The sequence below is a fragment of the Cryptomeria japonica genome, chromosome 6 (assembly GCF_030272615.1).
Source record: "Cryptomeria japonica chromosome 6, Sugi_1.0, whole genome shotgun sequence".
NCBI classification, from domain to species: Eukaryota; Viridiplantae; Streptophyta; class Pinopsida; order Cupressales; family Cupressaceae; genus Cryptomeria; species Cryptomeria japonica.
Window position 1 is genome coordinate 429,260,698 of NC_081410.1, and position 22,764 is coordinate 429,283,461.

Genomic DNA, 22,764 nt, shown 5'->3' on the forward strand with positions numbered 1-22,764 from the left:
TTGTCTGTGGTTTCTTCACTCTAAGTCTGCATACCTTTGTTGAATTTCATCTCAATACTTCTAGTAGGTCCAATACATGAGTCAATAGTCCCACTGGAACTTTGGTTTGAAGTGTTGCCCAAACCTCTTCTTTCACATTTGGACCTCCAGATTTGCAGTGCCCTATCATAAGGAAAAGTGTGGACATCATACCTAGATGTATAGAGCCTCAAGCAATTTTCCACATTTTTGTCTAGTTTGTTTCTTAGCTTTGATTTTAGGAACCCCAAAGCACTGAAAACCCTCTCATCTTCCACTGAACCCAATATCATGGTAAAACATAAAGCAGCAAGCTTCAAATATTCAGGCATTGAATCACACAATGTTGCATTCTTAGCTATATATTTCCAAAGCCCTGTTACTGATCCCTCTTCGCGGGGGTTCTCCATTTTTCCATATTGTTCTCTCATAGTGTATGAAAAATGAGATGATTTCTCTTGAATATGATTTTCATCTAATATTCCATTTATAGTTACTCCATTCAATTCTCTGGATATGAAAAATTGTTTTATCAAAGTCAGTAGCTTACTTTGAAAATCAATTGCACTATTGAGGCTCCAATAATGAGGAAACACAATAGGCATGGCTTCGAGTAGGTTGTCAGGAGGAAATTTGATTCTAATTTGTGAGGAAAGATCATACGCAATTTTCTTCATGGAAGTAGTTACAGTCTCAACAATCTTGTCGAAATCTTCCCTTGTAACTCTTGCTAGTTGCTTCCTGGGGCGCTTTCTTGGTTCCTCAGGGTCGATCATGGTATAGAAGTGAATTGGTATCTCAACTCCCCGTACATTGGCACATACCTCCCCATTTGCACCGATTTGTAAAAAGTTATGAGGATTGTTCAAATCTATGAGTGTCCGCCACTTAAAAAAAAATTCATCAGATAGTGTTGGTTGATTTCGATAGAGATTGTCGAGCGTCGTGCATGTCATCTTATGTAGCATAGCATATTCTGCAATATGTAGAGCTCTTTCTTGGGTAGCCTTCATAATATTCCTCATTTCCTCTTCATAATATTCCTCATTTCCTCTAGCATGGGTAGAAGATTTGCTAAAGTTAAGAGTGTCTCTAGTTTACTTAACCTCCGAAGAAGGTCAAGAAATTTTGGTTGATCTGATTTGTCACGAGTTGTGTGAAATATTCCAATCAAGGATGGATATTTTGAAAAAACTCGATGCAATGGACCATCCAAACAGATCCATCTGGTATAATTATCCTTGAGAAGTTTTTTCCCATCAGTTATTCCATCATCAAAGTGTTGAAATTCCATAAATCGCTTGGGACTTTGACAGAAGTGTGAGTAGAGCTCTCTAATTAAAATTTCATTTTTTTTTACTGAATCAAACTTGCTCACAATTCTAAAAGCTAGATTCATTCTGTGAGTCATGCAGTGAATTGCAGTAATGTATGATGCAAATGAAGTTTCAATCTTTGTACAAAGACCGTTCCTGTGACCTTGCATTACCGAAGCTCCATCTGCTCCAACACAAACCAATTTTTTGGCTACCGTCATGTCATCCATACCTCCATATTCAGTTAAACTTCTCTTTACTAATTGAAATAATTTTTCCGTTGTCACACTCTCCTTCATTTTAGCAATAGATAGTAGATGAGGTTGGTGGGTATGATTCTCTACAGTATAAACATGCATGCATACCCATGAAGTATTGTCTATTGTCGTAACTTCATCTAAAGAAAATGCAATAAATTTTGACTCTCTTATTTTTTCCTTTACATCTTCTTTTTCAACCTCAACAAGACAACTTGCCCATTCCCATCCACTTTTTACTGACCAGTGTCTATTTGGATAGTTAGGAACTTTCAAAAAGTGTAATAAACCACTAATTGATGAGAAATTTGTCATAGCATGCCCTCTGCTCAAAATATAAAAAAACAACACTCAACTGAACAACTTTTCCCAGTTGTTCTATTTGCATTGTTTTCCAAAACTAGCTTCAATAGAACCTTTAACTTCGGTAGGTTTCATCTATATTTTATCATAAAAATAATACTCTTTGGCATTCCTCACATGCTTACATTCCTCCTTTGTTTTCCATCTTATCACTAATTTTTCAACTCCGTCTATCATTTGTTTTTCATAAACTTTACCCATATGCTTTTCTATGGTGTCAAATTTTAGTTGCAACCTAATTTCCTTGTTATGTTTCCAAGTGCAAATATTACACCTGCATTCTATTTGAGGCTCACCTTCAATTGGATTCTCCACTAGTTCAATGAATGGATACTTTGATGCCCAATTAATTTGAAAATTCATCACTAACATATCCTACTCCCAGTCCTTTTTTATTGTGGTTCATCCTTTTTTGATCTGGCTTTTCTTTTCCCCTTTCGTGCATTATCATCAATGACATTATCACCCAAGTCAATTATATCATTTCAGCTAACTAGGGCATCTACCAGATAATCTTCTTCAAGATCATCCTGATCTGAGATATCAGGTTCGTCGTCATCTTCAACATATGGTTTAGGTTGTGAATTTAATACTTGTACTTGTAATGATATACCTTCCTAATTTTCACCATAATCTTTTCCAAAGCCAAAGTACGAAGACAATGTTCTGCTTTTTGTTGGCCTCTCATGGCCTTCCCCACATTCAGGTTTCCTACCCTTCTTCTTGTTTGACATCTCCAACAAAATAAAGGCTACCAAAAAAATATCAATTTGTTGAAGAAGCAATAATAGACTATAAAGTATAATATATGTTTCATTGGCCCTATGACCTACAATCTAGATGTTTGAGGTCTGAATGTCCTGGCTAACCATTTGGCACTGACGGGTCACCACTGAATAAAAATGAACTCAACAATACAAATAAATATAGATAAATTCAAAATAATATTATAACACTTCAAAAATATGATCACTCACCTTTAGGTCACTAGCAGTCGTCAATGCAGTCAAGAGCGATAATTTTCCTTAGTCTAAAACTTTGCTATTCATTAGGATTCAGAGCCTAGAACCCACCAAATTGTGTAGAGATAGATCTGATCTTTGCATGTATTTATACCAATCCTTATATGGTGAATTCTGCAGGAATTTTATATGGTATACAAATATTTGGCGAATCCTGCATAACTATAACACGACTTATATAATTTTCGAGGCAATTATGGGTCGTCCAAATAATTGGCAAATACAATATAGTTGGTGAAAGTTGGGGTGAATAGAGACACACGTCAGCAAAATGTCAGGTGAATTGGGTCCTCCTAGCTAACAAATCTTCACATGCCTATAGGCGAATTATGGTCATCTATTAAGGCGACCTTGAAGAGTGTAGGTGAAAAAATTAAATTTACCGTGTGTCCACCGTATATTTTATTTGTGAAATCCTCACATAGAAACATTTAATTACATAAAACATAAGGTGATCAAGCCGTGAATTTGATGGAAATTAATAATGTTCTAGTGACATGGCCACCCCCAGTCAGTACAACATATTCGCCATTTCCCAGGTCGCCGACATGAAAAATTTGCCATTGGCGAATATTCGCCACTAAAGTAATCTCTGGGTCACTCATTTGAATATTCTGATATAATTAGAAGAGTTTCTTTATTGATGTATGAATACCATTGTGTTTATTATGAAAACATCATGCCTCACAAAAACAATGTTGTCATTTGACTTCTAATGATGGTTGAAGTGACTACACTATGGCTCTATATTCTCTTTGTATTTATATGTTTATCTTTCAAACACTATCCTTCTCAGACACTAGCTATATGAACTGTCCTTGTTTTTCTATAATGAACTAGCAGGGTTGTATTCATGATAGGTAATCATCATTTCTATCCTTAAGGAGCTCAATGTATCACTGTTCTTGCAAGGGCAAACTTGCAACCTCTTCTTTTTTCATTGTCTTTATTGATTGCTCAAAGGCTCGCTGTTAGTTGTGACGAGATGGTCATTGTTGCTTTGATTCCTCTTTTGTTGATATTGCATGTTGTTATAAGACAATATTTATGTTTTCTATCACTTGTTTGTGCTTTGTAACTTTCTCAAAAAGTTTGACAGTGATTCTTATATCTTGATCATGCATTGTTATATGATATTGCATCTTGTACCTATATCATGCCATGACTGCTATGTTTTGTATATCAATCCCAATGGCCTTGAGGGTTGTTATATGAGATATTGTTGTCCTTGGACTATCCTAAGAATGCTCTTACATCTATCCACAAGATGGATTTGAGGAGTCTGCAATATCTATGATTTCTATCAAAACACGACTCCTTTATACCCGATGACTACTCTCTTGGATTAATATTATATTATTATCTACTTTGATATGCTTTCAGGTTATGAATAGTTATCTTAACTATGTATATACTATATAGTTGTATCTGATCATTGTCTTTTGAAGTTAACTCTGGGTTAGTATACTTGCATTTACTCATGTGATAGATTTGGTCACCTATCGCTTGTAGGACACAGTTTTATTCATTGTTGTATGTGTTGACATTTGATGATAGCTTTTACCTGTCATTGAATGCCAATATATGGGACAGTGGATATAGTCGTGTCTCATGTTTGATAGGTGATTAGTGACACCATATGAGTGGTGACTAGTATGCTGAGCTCAACCCTTGTGGGAGCTCATTTTAACCCACATACTTGATACTTATGAGATGGAAACCTACCTTTTACCTGCACAGTGAACAAACAAGTTAGAAAAACAAGAAGCTCATGAAGCTTCTGATGATTGAACACTTTTGATTTCTGATCCACTTGTTGTTATGTTCTGATCCTTTCCATTTGTAGTATGATAGACATGTGTATGAGTAGATTTGATAGAGAACTTGAGATCCTGAGCTCTAACACACCTGTCTTTCACCTCTTGCGGGCACTCTAGGAGCACAAGGAGTATGGAGATACAAGATGCAGCTTGATTACATCAATGATTTGTCATTGAAAGGCAATGGCGGATCCCCTTTTCTCTCTTTTCTATTTATACATTTATATATCATTCTAATTATTGTACATTCTCAGTCATACCCATGGCTTGTGTAGGTCCTTACACATTTATGTAAATGAAAAAGCTTCTTTCATATGCATTTTTAAAAGTACATTATTGAAATACATTGCATTCTAAAAATAATTCTTCATTTGTATATTCAAATATGAATAAATGATGAAGTACAAGAAAAAAAATTGTGTACCTTTCTTTCATTTGATGTGTAAGGCCTCATTAGACCACCAAATTTAGTTGTAGCAAAAATTTGGTAACAAAAACAAAATAGAAAAGTTACACTAGACACAACTTGTGTATGTAACATGTCAATGGGTTGGGGAAACAAAGTGATATCAAATAGGGAAGTGATGAGGGTTGGCTCCAAGGAGGGAGAAATGAAAAATTGTACCCTTTAGGGGTGAGGCTCATTGATTGTCCTAGAAGTAGCAAGAACTAGCATGAAAAATGGAGCAGGTGTAAATGCAAAAGGAGAAACAAGAGTGGGAGCAGGCATAGAAAAAATTGGAGGAGTGGACAACAACAACTTAGCAACAACCTTCAAGGTGGCCTCATGTTCTTGGGCCATTACCTATCGATGATGATTATGCTTGTGTGCAAGCTAGTTTTGATGTAAATGAGGACTAAAAAAAATTATAAGAAGGATCAATGTCATCATGTTCCATGGGAGAGGACTTCTAATCCATTGTTGGTAGAGGAGAAGGCCCAATCAATGAGGAATAATGTGCTGCTAAAATAGGCTCTATAGGTGCAACCACAGGCACCCTTCCTTGTTTTTCTCTAGGAGCAATCCTGGATGAATATTGGGTAGCCTTAGAGGCTATGATGTAGGATCCACAAATCACAAAAGAGCTCAAGGTGAATCCTACATACCATACTAGGCAAGATGAGGGATGTTTGCAATGATCAAAAGCTCAAAGGGAGGGTAGGCTACAGATGTGAACAATGTGGTTGTCTTACCTTTGCTTACATTAGGTACAAACACAAGAAAAAAAGACACCACTGGGGGCTACATACTCCTAGGTGGGAAAGGAGGTCTATCTCGAGGAACAAGTCTATCCTTAACCACCAATGAACAAGAGGTTGAAGACACAACCCATTACAGTACATGAGTAGATAGGGAAGGAGGAGCAAAACCGATGCAAGAGAAGAAAGATAAACCATGAGCTAAACTAAATTAGGGGCCAACTCCCCCAATTTATACTTGTAATAATATTAATATATATGGTCTCCATGGGGAAGCATAGGCCCAATCAAAGTAGGACAAAATTGATCTAATGAAAATCCCCATAGGAAACCACCAATTGAAATCCATGTCTCAAATGACAATCATTATGCCATCATGCACAAATTTTAAGCACTTATGAATAATTAGGGGGACTTCCTCCATGGTGATCAACAAGGGGATACCTATCTTAACCCAAAACATGTCCAAATTGGGAATAACAATGAGGGTACTCCACACCTCCTTGGGTCCCACAAGGACAGTCAAAGTGGTGTTACCCAGAGGAAGAACAAACAACTTGTCATGCATACGAAATAAATCATGACAGGAATCATATCTCACTCTATGTAAACCATTAATAAATAGAGATTCCTTAATAATGGCATCTACTTGACATTTACAATTGACCATCACACATATAATGATGTAACAGTTTATCTTAGTCACGATATATAACAGAGTAAGATCCCCACTGTAAGGAGCATCTAGAGGTGTGAAAGATATGTCATTAGTTTTTGTCATCTAGCTAGGGGATGAGTTCAGAATGATAGTGACCATGTTAACATATAGGCCACCATTCGGTTCAAGGTTTGATGATCCATAGATAAAGTTGTTTATGGTGAAAATGGATAAACAATGCTAAAAGACTAAATGAATTCAACCACAAAACCCTAGCCTAAAAACAACAAAGATCCACCATAACATATGAAGATTACCTAAGACAATGCAAATCAAATGAAATCACAAATATTATACCATCACATGTCCAATAGGGTTTGGATCTCCATTCTTCCTATCTCCATTGATCTTGCTTGATATATTTGCTCTTAGATTTTATGTGCACAAGAGCTCAACAAAGAACAAAAATGTGGTTGCAAGTAGGCTTGATTGCATATGCAAGTTCAAAAGCATAGTCGGGGTTGAATGCATAGTGAGTTAGTCAGGGTTGATAATGAAGGAAGTATCCTCTTCTATAGAAGACACTATATGAAATGGAGGGATAAGATTGAGAGGTGTAAAAGAGGTCAGCTATGATTGGAGGGTAGGTAAAGAAAATAATAAAATAATGAAAGGGTAGGTAGTGTATGAATTAAGAGATGAATGACATGTGTCATAGGTAGAAAAAGCTAATGAATTAATTAAATAAATAAATATTTATTTAATTAATAGAAGAAGTGGGATCAATTAAATAAATAAGATATTTATTTAATTTAGGAAAAGGATAATTTAAATAAATAAATGTATTTATTTAAATAAGAAATAAGGCTAGAAGAGGATAAATGAATTAATTAAATAAATAAGGATTTATTTAATTAATAGAAGAATTAGGCTAAAGATAATTAAATAAATAAAATATTTATTTAATTAGACATGACAATTTTAGGTGTCTACATTTTGCCCCTCTTTGAGACAATGTAGCTTGTCGCGTTGTTTCAAAGAAGATAATATGAACTAATACAAAGTTGCCCCAAGATGCGAATGATATGCCCCCTTGAGAGATTGGATGAAAATGTCTGAAAAGATCACAGAAAATCTCTCGATAAGAAAGAAAGGCTAGAATGGACTGACTGGATAGAGTGACAGAGTCACGGGATAAAGAAGACTGACTCGGGAGACGAGGGCTACGGCTAGGGCTAGGGATAGGGTAGTCTATAAGATAGACCACGAGGGGAAAACATCCTCATTGTCATCCACACATCCAAGAGATCAGAGTGTAGAGAGAGAATAGAGTAGCAGCAGTCAGCAGCGATGGCATTGGTGCATATATTTTCTCGTGTTCATCGATTTCAGATGCCAATAGATGCAAGAGAGTTGGTAAGTACCACACAACCTCCTTGTACTTTATTGTAATAAATGTTGTCATTAATGCATCTTAGGTAGTGCAATAAATGCATTTTAGGTATGTCAAAAAATGTCAAAAATGTGTAAGTGTGTTTATGTAATGAAAGCGCATTTATGTCTTCTAGGCAAAATCGGCAGTTCTGTGATGAACATACGTTGTCAATTGGATAAGCTGCTGAGAGGATACACTCAAGTATGTCCTCTAGAAAAGACTAGGATAGAAAATAGGGCTAGGATTGACAATTCTGTGATAGAACATATGTTGCCAATTAGGAAACTACTCAAGAGGATACACTCAAGCAGAGGCCCTAAGATAGGATAAATCGAGGCACTTTGTGATGAACAAGGAATACCAAGACATAGTACTTTATGATGAACAGGGAGTACCAATACGATAGATAGCAACACTTTGTGATGAACAGTGAGTGTCACTAGGATAAATAGTGCCATATGATAAATATAAGCACTAGGATAAAGAGCATCATTTTGTGATGAACAGTGAATGCTACTTTGACTGACATGATCAATTTTCTTGACTGCAGGAGTATCTACCTATGCTGGAGTCACGAGAGAGATTCACGTCGACTCAGATTTTGCAAGCAGAGCTGACACACGAGGATAGAGCAGCAGTTGAGGCCATGGGCTTGTGATGCATTCTATATGTGCCTGAGTTTCAGGCGAATATGGGATTGCTGACTGCGCTGGCTGAGAGATGGCACTCAAAGACTTGCAGTTTTCATTTGCTGATGGGTGAGATGACAATCACCTTAGAGGATGTATACAGGATACTATGGATATTGATCGATGGGGAGTTAATACCCTATGATCGAGACGGAGACAAGGATGCCCCAAGACGAGTGTTTCAAGATCCAGGACTAGAGATGAGGGCAGGACACGTGGCATGGGACACCATGACACAGACCGGATTGGTGCTACCAGTAGTACTGGTAGGAGTGATCAGTGGGTTCTCTGTCCGGATAGGGTGACACGAGGATTGGTTGTGTAGCCATATGTATTTTGACATCATTGTATCATGACACGTGTGATTTTGAGATATATATGAGATGATTCATCTTTATGGCAGCTATATGCATGTGTACCTATATGATGAAATGTTTCATGATGTATGTTTCTATGTGATGAGATGTTTCATGATGTATGTTTCTATGTGATGCTTTTGATATGGATGCAAATATGTACATAATGAAATGCAATATTTTTGTTTTTTTTATGTTTTTAATATGTTATGCATGATGCAAATGTGAATGTATGAAATGTAGATGAATATGATAATGCAAATAACTATTTACATGATGAGAATGTAAAATGTGCTAACATGTGTTGTGTGCAAGATATGATGCAATTGTGATATCTATATGTATGTATGAAATGTTTATATGTGGTAATGCAGGTGCAACTACATGAGATGCAAATCTTTTTGGCGTGTCATTATACTCAGTCGTATGATAGCGGACTACACAGACTTGAGAAGGATGATGGAGGTCAATCATGAAAGGGGGATGAAAGATAGAAGATATGGAAGTGAAAGAGCTTCTTCTGCATTATCATCATTGAGCTTTATTATGGCAAGTAGGTTATGACAATCGAGGCATATGTTTGACCTAGAAAGTCATTGTACCTGTTTGCATGGAGATAAGACAGTTGCAAACAAAGAATGCCCCAGTTCATACTAGACTGTCAGTGTCCTCATATCCTTGGACAAGTCATAGCATTACTAAGAGACAATCCACAAACAGCAAAGAAAAATAGGTGACGATACCCCATCCTCACCTTTCTAGTCAAAGACATCCTAAGATAGAATCTCTAGTTAGAGACATCCTAGAAAAGCTAAAAGACATGTCACCAAAAAGATAAAAATCAAAAGAAAACCAAGACTCGACACCAACATCCACTGTAGTCCTCAAGTTTAGTGTCTCTTGTCACTTGTATAAGTCTTATTTGATTGTGGTCACAATGTTTACTTTCGCAAAAAGGATAGATAGCACTGAACGATAATGTTGTTTGAGTTTGTTGAAAGATTTGATTTGTTGAAGTCCATTGTTGCTGTTGTCTCATCTGAAACTGACTGAATCCATGAAACTGATACTTTATTGCGAAGAAGATGGAACTTTATTGTGGATTGGTGATACAAATGTTGCTTTATTGCAGATTGGTGGTGCAAGTGTTGCTTTATTGCAGATTGGTGATGCAAGTGTTGCTTTATTGTAGATTGTGTGCGAATAGACTGAAGGAAACTGGAAGAAACTATACTCCTTGAAACATGTGATGCTCTCAGTTCCACACCCATTACAAGACGTAGGATTTGCCTTAGCCACAGATAGGAGCTAATTTATTATGAATGGAAAGGAGTGAAAAGGAGGGTTTATTATGAATGGTGAACCAATCTTGGGTAGATCAATAACAAGTCATGATGAGAATGGGTAAGTTTATTATGGATGGATAAGCCATGAGTGTGTGCAAAGTGAAGGATGAAATGGAATCCTGAAGGAGGGAGGAGAAATGTCTCTACACATGGCATTGGTGACCTAGTTTTCACCATGGTACTTTCCCAGGGTGCCACTGTAGTGGTTTTCACCGTTGGATGAAGTGTTTTTTTTGTTTTTCAATTTTTTTAATTTTTTTTTGTTTTTATGATTTTTTTGTGATTTTGATATTTTTTTTATTTTTTTGTATTTTTGAATTAGGATACTCTGAAGAGCTATGTGTAAAACTTGCGAAGGTGCATGCTATTGATAGGATTCTCGAAAGGTTCACCCTCTATGGTTGAGAGCTGATATGCACCAGATCCATAGGCTATTGTAATGATGTAAGGACCAAGCCAATTTGATTCGAACTTGCCCTTCTTCTCTCTATCTTGCTGATTTTTTGGATTTTCTTTGAGATCTAAGTCACCTACCTCAAATGTGCAAGGCTTGACCTTGTGATTGTAACTATGACGTTCCTTGACTGAATGATGTGTTTCTCACTTGATTGTATTCCTTGATAAAGGAACAGATATAGAATTATTAGTGTGTGGACTACTCAGGCCCATATGCATGTCACCTAAAGAAGTTTGGGCATCCCTGATAACAAAGTCCCTCAAGAAAGCTCCATTAAAGGTCCATGATGTATCACCAGAAGGGAAAGGATGTATGGAACAAGTGGATGACGAATGAAGGCTTATGATTGTGAAAAGAAGTGAAAGTAGGATGACATGATGGAGACTTAGGATCAACAAGTATGCTTTTTGACTTGAAATTGTAGAACTTTTGCCCCCAGTTATTTTGATATTAGGGGAGATCAACTCTTGTTCTTTTTGCTTCATAGGATTTTTATCCTTGACTTTGATTTTTGTAGAGTCCAATAGCTTGTGATTTTGATTTAGACTGAAGAAGTTTTCTTTAATTCTTACTTTTGGATTTTTCTTTACAAAGCTTGATTTTTGATCCCCAATGAGTAAGGGCTTTTGTAATTCTTGTTGATCCAAGTCTAGGAGTGGAGTATAAATGGAATGAGTGGATGATATGGTAAGGCTATGTGAGTTCTCAAGAGGGCTGGCGATAAATTCAATAGATTCTTCACTGGAACCACTCTTAGGATTATTGATATCAAGAGATGCTTGCACCACTAGAGGAGATTTGCATTCAGACTTAGTAGCCACAACACTAGGTGGTTCACACCCAATTCCTTGCAAACTATTTATAGATCATTCTTGTCGATTGAATGTCTTAGGAGATAGTGGGAGTTGATCAACATGAAAGATATACTCACCACATCTCTAGTCTTTAACCTTGAATTTTTCTTTGAGCTCTGCTTGCTTTGATGTAGAAGCTTTCAAGGATTCTAGAGCCTCATATGTTGAAGAAGGAATAGCTTGTTGATTGACTGGGATTGTTATTTCTAATCTAGGTCATAGAATGTTGCAATATATTAATGGATTTGGGTCAGCTTTGACAGTCATTTCAACTCCATTGTGTGGAAACTTGATGCATTGATGATATGTAGATGGTAATGTGCTCATCTCATAAATCCAAGGACGTCCCAAAAGTATGTTGTATGTGAGATCTAAATCAAGGACTTGACAAACCACTTCCTTTGTAACTGGCCCAACTCTGAGAGGCAAGGTGATTGTGCCTTTGGATGAACGCTCTTCATCATCATATGCCTTGATGGTAATTTTGTTTGTAGAATTCACAGCTTTATCAAAATATCCCAATTGTTTAATAGTGCTCAATGTACAAATGTTCAGACCTGCTCCTCCATCTATCAATACTCATTTTATTCGGTGTTTGTGTAGGAAGGCTTCAATGTGCAATGGTGCATTATGAGGTTGGCTTATGAAGGCGTCATCAACTTCTATGAATGTAAGGGAGTGTGGAATAGAAAGGTATCCCACCATGGCTTGAAACTGGTCCACGTTCAGATCAGTAGGGACAGCAGTGTCTCTCAAGATTTTATCAAGAATGGCTTTATGTGTAGGGGATATACATAAGAGCTCAAGGATGGATATGAGCGCGGGTGTTTTCCCTAACTATTCTACAAGGTCATACTCATCTTTGGTTGATGAGGAAGCTATGTTTTTGGCTAGAGAACCTTGCAAAGTGAATTTACCTTGATGAGTTGTGACATTACATTCAGAGGTAGGTTCGGAAGAAGATCCAATGCCTTTTAGGACAATCTTGGGTCTTTGGTTAGAATTCTCAGGTGTTTTGTCCTTGATGATAATGGTAGAGACATAATTGTCCATCGAGATGTGATTGATAGTTGAATCATAGTTATAGGATGCTCTGGTATAGTTGGTTTGATCTTCTGTGGCTTTAGCTTTTCCCTTTTCATGCTTTGGGAATGGTTCCTTCCTTCAATCTCAATGTCACCTCTATCAATGAGATCTTGTATGATGTTCTTCAGTCGGTGGCAATTTCCTATTTTATGTCCCTTTCTTTTATGAAATTCACAATATTCATCATCATTCCACCAATTTGGTTTAACCTTTGGCTCATATGGAGGCAAATCTGGAATTGTGATTATATTGTTTGCCACTAGCTTTTTAAAAACTAACTCAAGTGGTTCTCCCAATGGGGTGTACTTCCTTCATGATCTAGAAGTTGTTTGAGTATTCACTTGATTGTTTGTAGAGCTTGATCTAGAAAAAATGATTTTTGGTCGTATTGTATTAGCATCAACAACACCATCATTGACTATGTTCTTGTTTTTGTTCCAAAATCTTGGCTTATCTTTTCCTTTATAGTCATTTTTGTTTTCCTTGAATATATTAATGACTCCTTGTTCAATTAGGACTTTCTCTATTGCTAAGCCTTTTTCAATGATGTCCTCGAAGGTGGACAAACAAGCTTTCCTTAGATCATAACCAATGTCTTTGTTAACATTTTGGGTGAACATCTCTACCATTTGTTTTTGTGGAATTTCACAAGAGCATCTGCTGGCTAGATTCCTCCATCTTTGTAAAAATGATGAAAAAGACTCCATCTTTTTGTTTGGCATTACACAAAGTAGTGACTGATTTGTCTGCCTCTATGTTGTATGAGAAATGTTGGATAAATGCCTCTGCTAAGTCACCCCGTGACTTAATACCAGGTGGAAGTTGAGAGAACCATTCCATAGCTTGATCACCTAGGCTTTGTGGGAATAATCTCATCAAATATGTCTCTTCTGAAGCTACCTCAATGTAAGTTGTGAAAAACTGTCTTATGTGTGCCTTAGGATCCCCTTTTCCTCTATACTTATCAAACTTAGGTGTCACAAAGTGTGTAGGAAAAGGAGGCATTGGAATGCTCTTGTCAAATGGATAAGGACATATGTCTCTCATTGTGTATGTTGGCTTCGGTGTATTTATGTCCTCCATTTTCTTTTGTAAGTCCCTGATTTGTTTCTCCAAATTGTTCTTCAATGGAGACTAACTTCTTGGACCATACCCCATTCATGAACCACTGGGTGGAGGAGGAGCATGTTGCATATATGGATGATATTGATCATACACATGTTCATATGGAGGAGGTCTATAATGATATTGCGTATATGGACCACTTGGTATAGAGTCATGGTGAGGAATGGAATATCTGCTTTGTCCATGTATACCATACTCTACAGGCATGTCATGTTCTAATGTGTTGCCCCCAAATTTGACGTGGGGTTTCCTTGTGTCCAAATTTTGAGCATGCCTTTGGATATCCAATTGCTTTGGTGGTAGGTCTTTAGCATTAGCATGTGCTTGAGTGTATTTTTCTACATAAGACTTCCATAATGGTCTGCGAAGATGAGTATCATATGCTTGACCATGTGTGTATGGGACCTCTAGTTTTTTAAACAAAGATGATGGTGATTTAGGCACAAGATGTGGTCCTCTATTGCCTCCACTATTAGGCCTCCTTTGATCCATGTTGGAGTGAGTTTGTTGCAAAGGTCGATTTTCCATTATTTGAGACATGTCAAAATCATGAGGTATCTTGGCTCCACTTTGTGCCATCACTTGAAAGAAATATTGTCTATCTCTCCTCATTATTTCCTCAACCAATCGATTGAAACGGGGATCCATAATGGAGTCTTCCACTTCTGCTGAAAGTATTGAAATGTTGTCCATATTGTCATTGTGTGTATCATTATTGTTTGTAGTGTCCATGTTTTCAACATTTCAAATGTTTCTATAGGCATCCATGTCAGGTAATGTAGTATGATCAGAATCAAAAAAGACATCATTGTCATACTCATAGGCACTCATGTTTGTGGACTCTTAAGCCTCTTTAGTTTCTCTCCTAGATTTTTGGGAACGAGTTTCAACCATGAACTAGGTATTGACCAGGATGTGTGAGACTAGATGAAAATGGAAAGAGTATGGAAGACCAAGAGTTTGGATGGAATGTAAATGAATCTAAAGTTTACTTGCAATGTCCAAAGTGTAAGACCAAGTATGTATGTAGTAGAGTAGGTGTGACTTCCAAAGAGATGATAGTTTCTCTTGATGAGGTAAGTTGACCTTAACTCTAAGTAAGACCAACTGAGACCCAAAGGTGATAGACCTTGATGAGGGACTACTTAGCAAAATGTTGTTGTATGTAGTGTGTTGACAAAGTATGATGAGGACAAGCAAGTGACCTTTTGACTCAAGTTTAGACAAATGTGAATGTAATGTAAGGTGTAAAGAAATGATGGACTTTGTGAGACCCAAAGATAAGTTGAATGCTATATGAAAATCTAGAGAAATAACTTAGGAAGCTCAAGAATTCTGAAACTAATTGCTCTTGTTTGTTGGACTGTAAATTTTTCCAATTTGTGAAGTTGTTGTTGTGACCAAATCTGAATTTTGGACTATTTTTCGTGACAAGAGGACACAATGTTGTTGAAGACTCAATGTTTGCAAGTGTTTAGACTCAAAAATGACTCCAAAGAAAAGTGTGTTGGTTGATGTAAAATTATTTTGCATACACTTGAAGACACAAAAGACACAATGTTTTAATGTTTGGTCTTGAATGTTTGATTGTTCAAAATAAGACAAGCACAATTCTTATGGTTGGCTAGGACAATAGTTGTTGATCCCACATGGAGTTTCCCCTGAGGCTATGCTATTCAGAGCGGATACTTAGATGCTTGATCCCATTGGCTCCACCCTCAGCACTCACTTATTGGGGTAGCCAAGCATCAATCCCCATGAAAACTCCTCATGGCAAACTTTGTATCTCTACTAAGAACAGTATGTGTGTGGGCTACTATCAGAGGTCCGACCTCCTGCCCCAACAACTAGAAGGATTTTGGCTTCTAAAACAAAAAGGTGCTAGTAAGGGCATCCGCTCATGTGGCCATACATGCAGCACTTTTAGCTCTGTAAATACAGAAGGCTCCCAGCCAGTAGGGGTTACGCCCTACAAATGATCAAATAAATTTGATCAAATGGGTTTATGGGGAGACATAGTGTCAGTATGAACTAATCAACACATGTTATCCATAGTTTTCACCATGAATACAATTATTTATAGTGGTTTGGAAGAAGATGGATTTTCTTTGGCTAGCACTTGGGTCGTTCTCTCCTCACTAGTAGTCCTAATGACCACATGGGGAGATAGGCCCTCTAAAGATGAAACAAAAAGAGCCTATTGCTAAGACACAAAAGAAAATGGTTCAATTTTAGTGCACCAATTGAAGTGTTTGATAGTTTATGAAAACAAGGCACACAATAAAGATCAAAAACCCTTGCCAAGGTCCTGCAACAAATATTTATTAGTAGATTGGATTGTTTCAAGTGATCACCCCTTCCTGCAAGCACACAAGTTAGGTAAATTTTAGATCCAAAAGACTTTGTGAAATAGGGGCATTCAATAATGCGTTTTCTTGACCAATTCAAATATCTGATTCATCATAAAAAAAGAACACCTGTAAAATTTCAAAAGATTTCCAGAAATGTAAGAAAATCAAAAAAAAATTCTAATTTGCTCCAACAATTAATTTTTTATGAAAAATCATAAAAAATTCATATAAAATGTAAAATCGATCCAAAAAATCTAAAATTTTAATGGAGAGACCTGATGGTCTTCCAAACCTGCATAAAAAAATTTCTGCAACAAATCCAAGCAGTTTGTGAGATATGAGTAAAATAATGCAAAACCCTAATTTTCAAAGATCTGATTTTTGAGGAATGATTTTGCATCAAATTTAAAATCACAAAGAATAGCTCCTATGTATAATTCTGAGAGATTTCAAAAAATGTAAGAAAATCCAAAAAATTCGTTAATTTTCTCTCAAAATTAATTTTTTATGAAAAATCATAAAAAAGTCATATAAAATGAAATTTTAATTCAAAAAATCTGAAATTTTTGCTGAACACTTCCGATAATTTTCCTAACTTGGAAAAAAAATTGATGCCAAAATTCGAAGTCGTTTGTGAGATCTGATCAAAATAAGGAAAAACCCTAATTTTTAAAGATCCAATTTTTAGGGAAATATTTTGCATCAAAATTAAAATAAAAAAGAACAGATCCTGTGTATAATTATGAGATATTTCCAAAAACGTAATAAAATCTGAAAAATTTGCTCATTTTCTCTCAAAATTAATTTTTTATTAAAATTCATAAAAAATTCATAGAAAATTAAATTATGCTCCAATAGATCTGAATTTTTCTTTGCGAGCTCTTCATACTATCTTCAACCTGCAAAAAAAATTTGGTGCAAAATTTCCAAGCCGTTTGTGAGATATGATCAAATCTCTCCAAGATCTTGATTTTGTGTCCAAAACCCTAGCTGCACAAGTTTATTCTCCAAATTGTTTTACAAAACAGCAATATAGGGTTAGAAAAATCTGCAAAAAACATAGATCTAACAAAAATGCATGTCCCACGGCGTGTGCCAAAATGTTTATGGTGAAAATGGATAAACAATATTGAAAGACTAAATGAATTCAACCACAAAACCCTAGCCTAACAACAACAAAGATCCACCATAACATATGAAGATTACCTAAGACAATGCAAACCAAATGAAATCACAAAGGTTATACCATCACATGTCCAATAGGGTTTGGATCTCCATTCTTCCTATCTCCATTGATCTTGTTTGATATATTTGCTCTCAGATTTTATGTGCATAAGAGCTCAACAAAGAACAGAAATGTGGTTGCAAGTAGGCTTGATTGCATATGCAAGTTCGAAAGCCTAGTCGGGGCTGAATGCATAGTGAGTTAGTCAGGGTTGATAATGAAGGAAGTATCCTCTTATATAGAAGACACTATATGAAATGGAGGGATAAGATTGAGAGGTGTAAAAGAGGTAGGCTATGATTAGAGGGTAGGTAAAGAAAATAATAAAATAATGAAAGGGTAGGTAGTGTATGAATTAAGAGATGAATGACATGTATCATAGGTAGAAAAAGCTAATGAATTAATTAAATAAATAAATATTTATTTAATTAATAGAAGAAGTGGGATCAATTAAATAAATAAGATATTTATTTAATTTAGGAAAAGGATAATCTAAATAAATAAATGTATTTATTTAAATAAGAAATAAGGCTAGAAGAGGATAAATGAATTAATTAAATAAATAAGGATTTATTTAATTAATAGAAGAATTAGGCTAAAGATAATTAAATAAATAAAATATTTATTTAATTAGACATGACAATTTTAGGTGTCTACAAAAGTTATTGAACACTTCTAGACATTGATAGGGGGGGTGAATCAACATATATAAATATTTAATCAATGTAACCATTTACATACCATGTATTCCAATTACCATATGTGCAAAAGCAAAGAATTGGAAATAAAGGAGTAATCACACATGAACATCAATATTTTACACGGAAAACCTAATGAGGGAAAAACCATAGTGAGAACTATTCTATATGAAAACAAGTGACAAAGTTTTAGGCTCAAGGTTAAGGAAGTTTATTGCTCTTGATTTTGACTTGCAAGACTAAGATACAAAACCTTAGGGAAAGATACAATATAATTGCAAACACTGAAGATCACTTCTTCAAGACAAGATATAATAGATCTTGTAGTGTCATAAAATTGGGACCCCTACAATTTTAACCGCATTTTAGGTCCTCACCTTGGCGACGGCATCTTCTTCCCCAACCAAGACCTAGGTCTGCATTCCCTTCCTCCTTAAAGACCTATGGCTTCTCTAGACCCTGTCTAGGCCCCAAAATAGGGCAGGAGAGGGGCATGGCACCCTTGTCCCCACCCCTTAGGGTGGCCCTAAGTTCGGTCTGCCTGGTCTCCTAGGCATAATTTGCCTTCGAGGTTTTCAATTCCTCTTTCTCGGCCTTCGATGGTTGAAAATTAATCCTTGAGGTATGTATAAAAGGGGATTCAATTCCCTCATTTAGGAGTATGAGAGGCATAAGGATAAGATATGGTATTTCATGGTCATCATCAAGCATTCAAGTCTTCTTCATTCATCCATTGGAGCAACATTACAACATTCAATTACAAGCATGTGTGTGTGTTGGGGTTTTGTCATGATGCATGCCATTTCATACAACATTTGTGGTTACATTAAAGAAGAAAAGAAATCATCATCAACAAGTTGCAGATAAATTTGCTATTTTTTTAGATTCTGCATTAAATTTATAATCTCTATCATCCCTAAAAATTTTGAAAAAAGTTGGTCGGACCGTGTGTGCTCCTTCCATGGTCCTCTGCTTTTTTCCTAAAATTTTGGGAGACGGAATTGACTGTATTTTTCTACTCAAATCCAAAAATCTAGCATACTTTATCAATTTTAACACTCTCTAAGGTCAAACACAAATTCAAATTCATCAAATTCACATCTTAAAATTAATTTTCATAAAAAGGTCCTAATTTTAGATCTGCTTTTCCAGCAAATTCAAATTTCACTTAAGAGACTTTTAATGGAAATTAATAAATTGGATTTAATTTCTATTTTGCATATGATTACATTTCTTTTTGCATATATTTACTACAATCATGTGTCACATAAGAGTTTATTTCATTTCCTATTGCTTCTCTTTCTTCATCACACTTGGTCATATTTTGTTGTTACGATTTCCAAATTATTTTCTTTTCAATTAGATTTCAAAGCTTTCATGTATCATTTATGTTGCATTATGGTGATGTTGTTAGCAAAATGCATTTCCTATGCTAATCACCTTCAATATTTTGTAGATCCTAAACCTAAAGATCCTAATCTTTGTACCTCTCCTAGGGTATCTTGTGTAAATGAGAAGAGACCTAATGTTTTAACCAATGATCTCTCTAAAAAAGAGAAAGAATTGGAAAGTAACATGGATCCATCTTCTTCTCATACACATACCCTTGAGCAAGGGGGGTGAAATCAAAACATCAACATTCTTACATCTTTAGATCCTCCTTATTCTCCTAAGACCTGTCTTCAACATCAAAGTATATGTAGGGATGATGATGTCATGCATTTTAATCATGACCTTTCCCCTTGCATAGAAATCACTAAAAAATGAGCTTTTAGATGATGAAGATGTTCTTTCCCAATCTTCCAAAAAGGATAAACTTGATAAAGGCAAAGAGATTGTCATTTCACATGATACTGCTCCTCCATATATAAATTGTTTTCTACCTCCTTACACATCAGATTTCAAAGAAATTCATGATCATGTTCCTCCATCTAGTCAATTGCAACATTCTTATAGTCGTGGCTTTTTCCAAAAAGGATAAGCTTGATAAAGGCAAAGAGAATGTCATTTAACATGATACTACTCCTCCATATACAAATTGTTTTCTACCTCCTTACACATCAGATTTCAAAGACATTCATGATCATGTTCCTCCATCTAGTCAATTGCAACATTCTTATAGTCATGGATTTATATAATTACAAAACAAGAATTTAAAGGACAAGGGATTGGGAAATTTGAGCATGGAATTCGTTTCCCTATAAACCCTCCTACACAAACTACTACAAGAGGCCTAGGAAATGGTACCCCTGTTTCTATGGACGAATTCCTTAGGCTTCAAAACTTTCAAGATTACCTTCAAAAATAACAAATCAAGAGAGCCCACAAGAATGATACTTCTTCAAAGCGTCTTTTTTGTTCATTTCATCAAACTCATGACCATAATGCTGAAGATTGCCCTGATTTTCAAAAATCTATTCAATATGGCATAGATAGTGGCAAAATTAGAATTGTGGATAATGAAACTTCTTCTTCTAACAAACCCTCTCTTTCATGGCAAGACGATATTTACCATCCTGACAGATTAGCTGCAAGAATCTATTGGAAACATTTTCTTTCCTCCTCAAAATAAAAATAAAAATCTTAAGCAAGTGAAAGGTTTTGAATATTGCATTTTTCATGATTCATATTCACATTCTCTTGGAAAATGTTATGCATTTAAGAAATTTGTTCAACTACAATATGATCTTGCACACATTTGTCTCACAACAAATCTAGTTTTATTTCTTGGTAAAAACATTGTGTCTTAGCACTTCTTTTCCCTTCATGTTAATCTTCACCCTATGGCATAATTAGCCCATTTAACGGGGGCTCTTTATCATTAGTGGTTATATTGTTTCACTTTAACATACTTTGGGGCAGCAACATGAAGTCCATTTTTCTTCTTCTTTTTATGCATTTATCTCTATCTTTGTGCATTATTCATTATTAGATCTCTTTTCTTGCATAGGGTTATTCTTATGTGAGCATATAATTTTTCTTTGGTTTTCCTCTTTGCTTGGAGAGGGGCATCTTTAATGAGTATTGCACTTCCTCTTTTTCCTTCATTCTCTTGGAAATATTACCTCTTCTATGGTTTTGATTATTCGCAAGAATGATATGCCCCTTAGCAGGGAATGATCTCTTGTGAAGTATGTATCCCTTCCTTGAAAGGATTTGTTCCACTAGGATGGCATATCACTTGAAACTAATCACCATTAGAAAATGTGTAATGTTTCTCCTTGTTCTCCTCACTTGGGGATAAAGGACTTTCACTCCTTTCCCTTTTCTTTCTTATCATTATTTCTTTTAGGGGTTGCATTTTTCATATGTGATTATCATTTCTTACAATGGTATGCTTTTATGATTAATCCCCCTTGGGGAACATATGATGCTTTTTGTTCCTTTCAAAGATTACCACTTCTTGAGACATGTATTTTACATTTACTAATGTCTTTCCTTGCATGTGTTCATGTAAGTTCATTGCACATTTGCTTATGTTTAATCTCTCTCTAGTAGATTGTGTAATCTCTTCTCATTGTCCCTTAGCTTGGGGGGAAATGATCCTTCTCTCTCTCTTTCTCTAGGGATCCACTTTTCTCTATTAAGTGGATGGTGTGAGTTCTATTACTTGATGTCATTCCTTGTGTGGAATTTTTGTTGTTCACTCAAGGACTCTCTCTTAAAAAAGAGTTGTTAGTCCTTGACTATGACCTCTTTTACACTTGGTAATGTATATCTATGATAAATTCAACCATCCCTCTGGGGGCTAAAAGTGAGTCATCCCTCCTCAAGAATCCTTTTCACCTAGAAATAGGAGGAAGGATTATATTCTTATTTTTTCCTTTGATTTGTTCTAGCAGATGTTATATTTGTCTAAGACAACTCCTCAAGGGGTAGATGTCTTTTGAACAAAGTCCTAAGGTTAGACCTATACCTCCTCCTCATGATGGACCTGGTCTTCTTCCTACACCTAACATTCCTCCTTTCTTGTTATTATTAACTAAGTTGTCATTAGTTTTATGTCCAAACTCATCCTATATACTCTAGTCAGTTAACACTATCGAAATATTAAGTCGGTAACCACTAAAGCAGTCGGTTACAGAAGAAAGGAGTCACAGAGTTAAGTATACACCGAGTTGTTTACCGAGTAACGTTCTATGTCTACCAAGCAGCAAAGAAGGTATACCGAGTAATCTGAACCGAGTAGAAACATGTTACCAGATTCAATGAACCTGGCCACATGTGTGGAAACGTGTTACAAGAATTGAGGAACAGGGAACTGTTATCACATAGGAAATTGCACTTCAAGATTTTGTATGATTTTGAGGAAGTTTATCCAATGAAACAATTTCTATGATTATTCATTCAATGAATCTTATTTGTAAGATCGAAGCATGAAAAGATCACCGTCCCAGATATCTATTTATACAGAGTGATTTGAGAATCAAAGAGAGAGAGACATGTGTGATAGAATAGTTAAAAAGGAAAATCATAAGAGGACACATT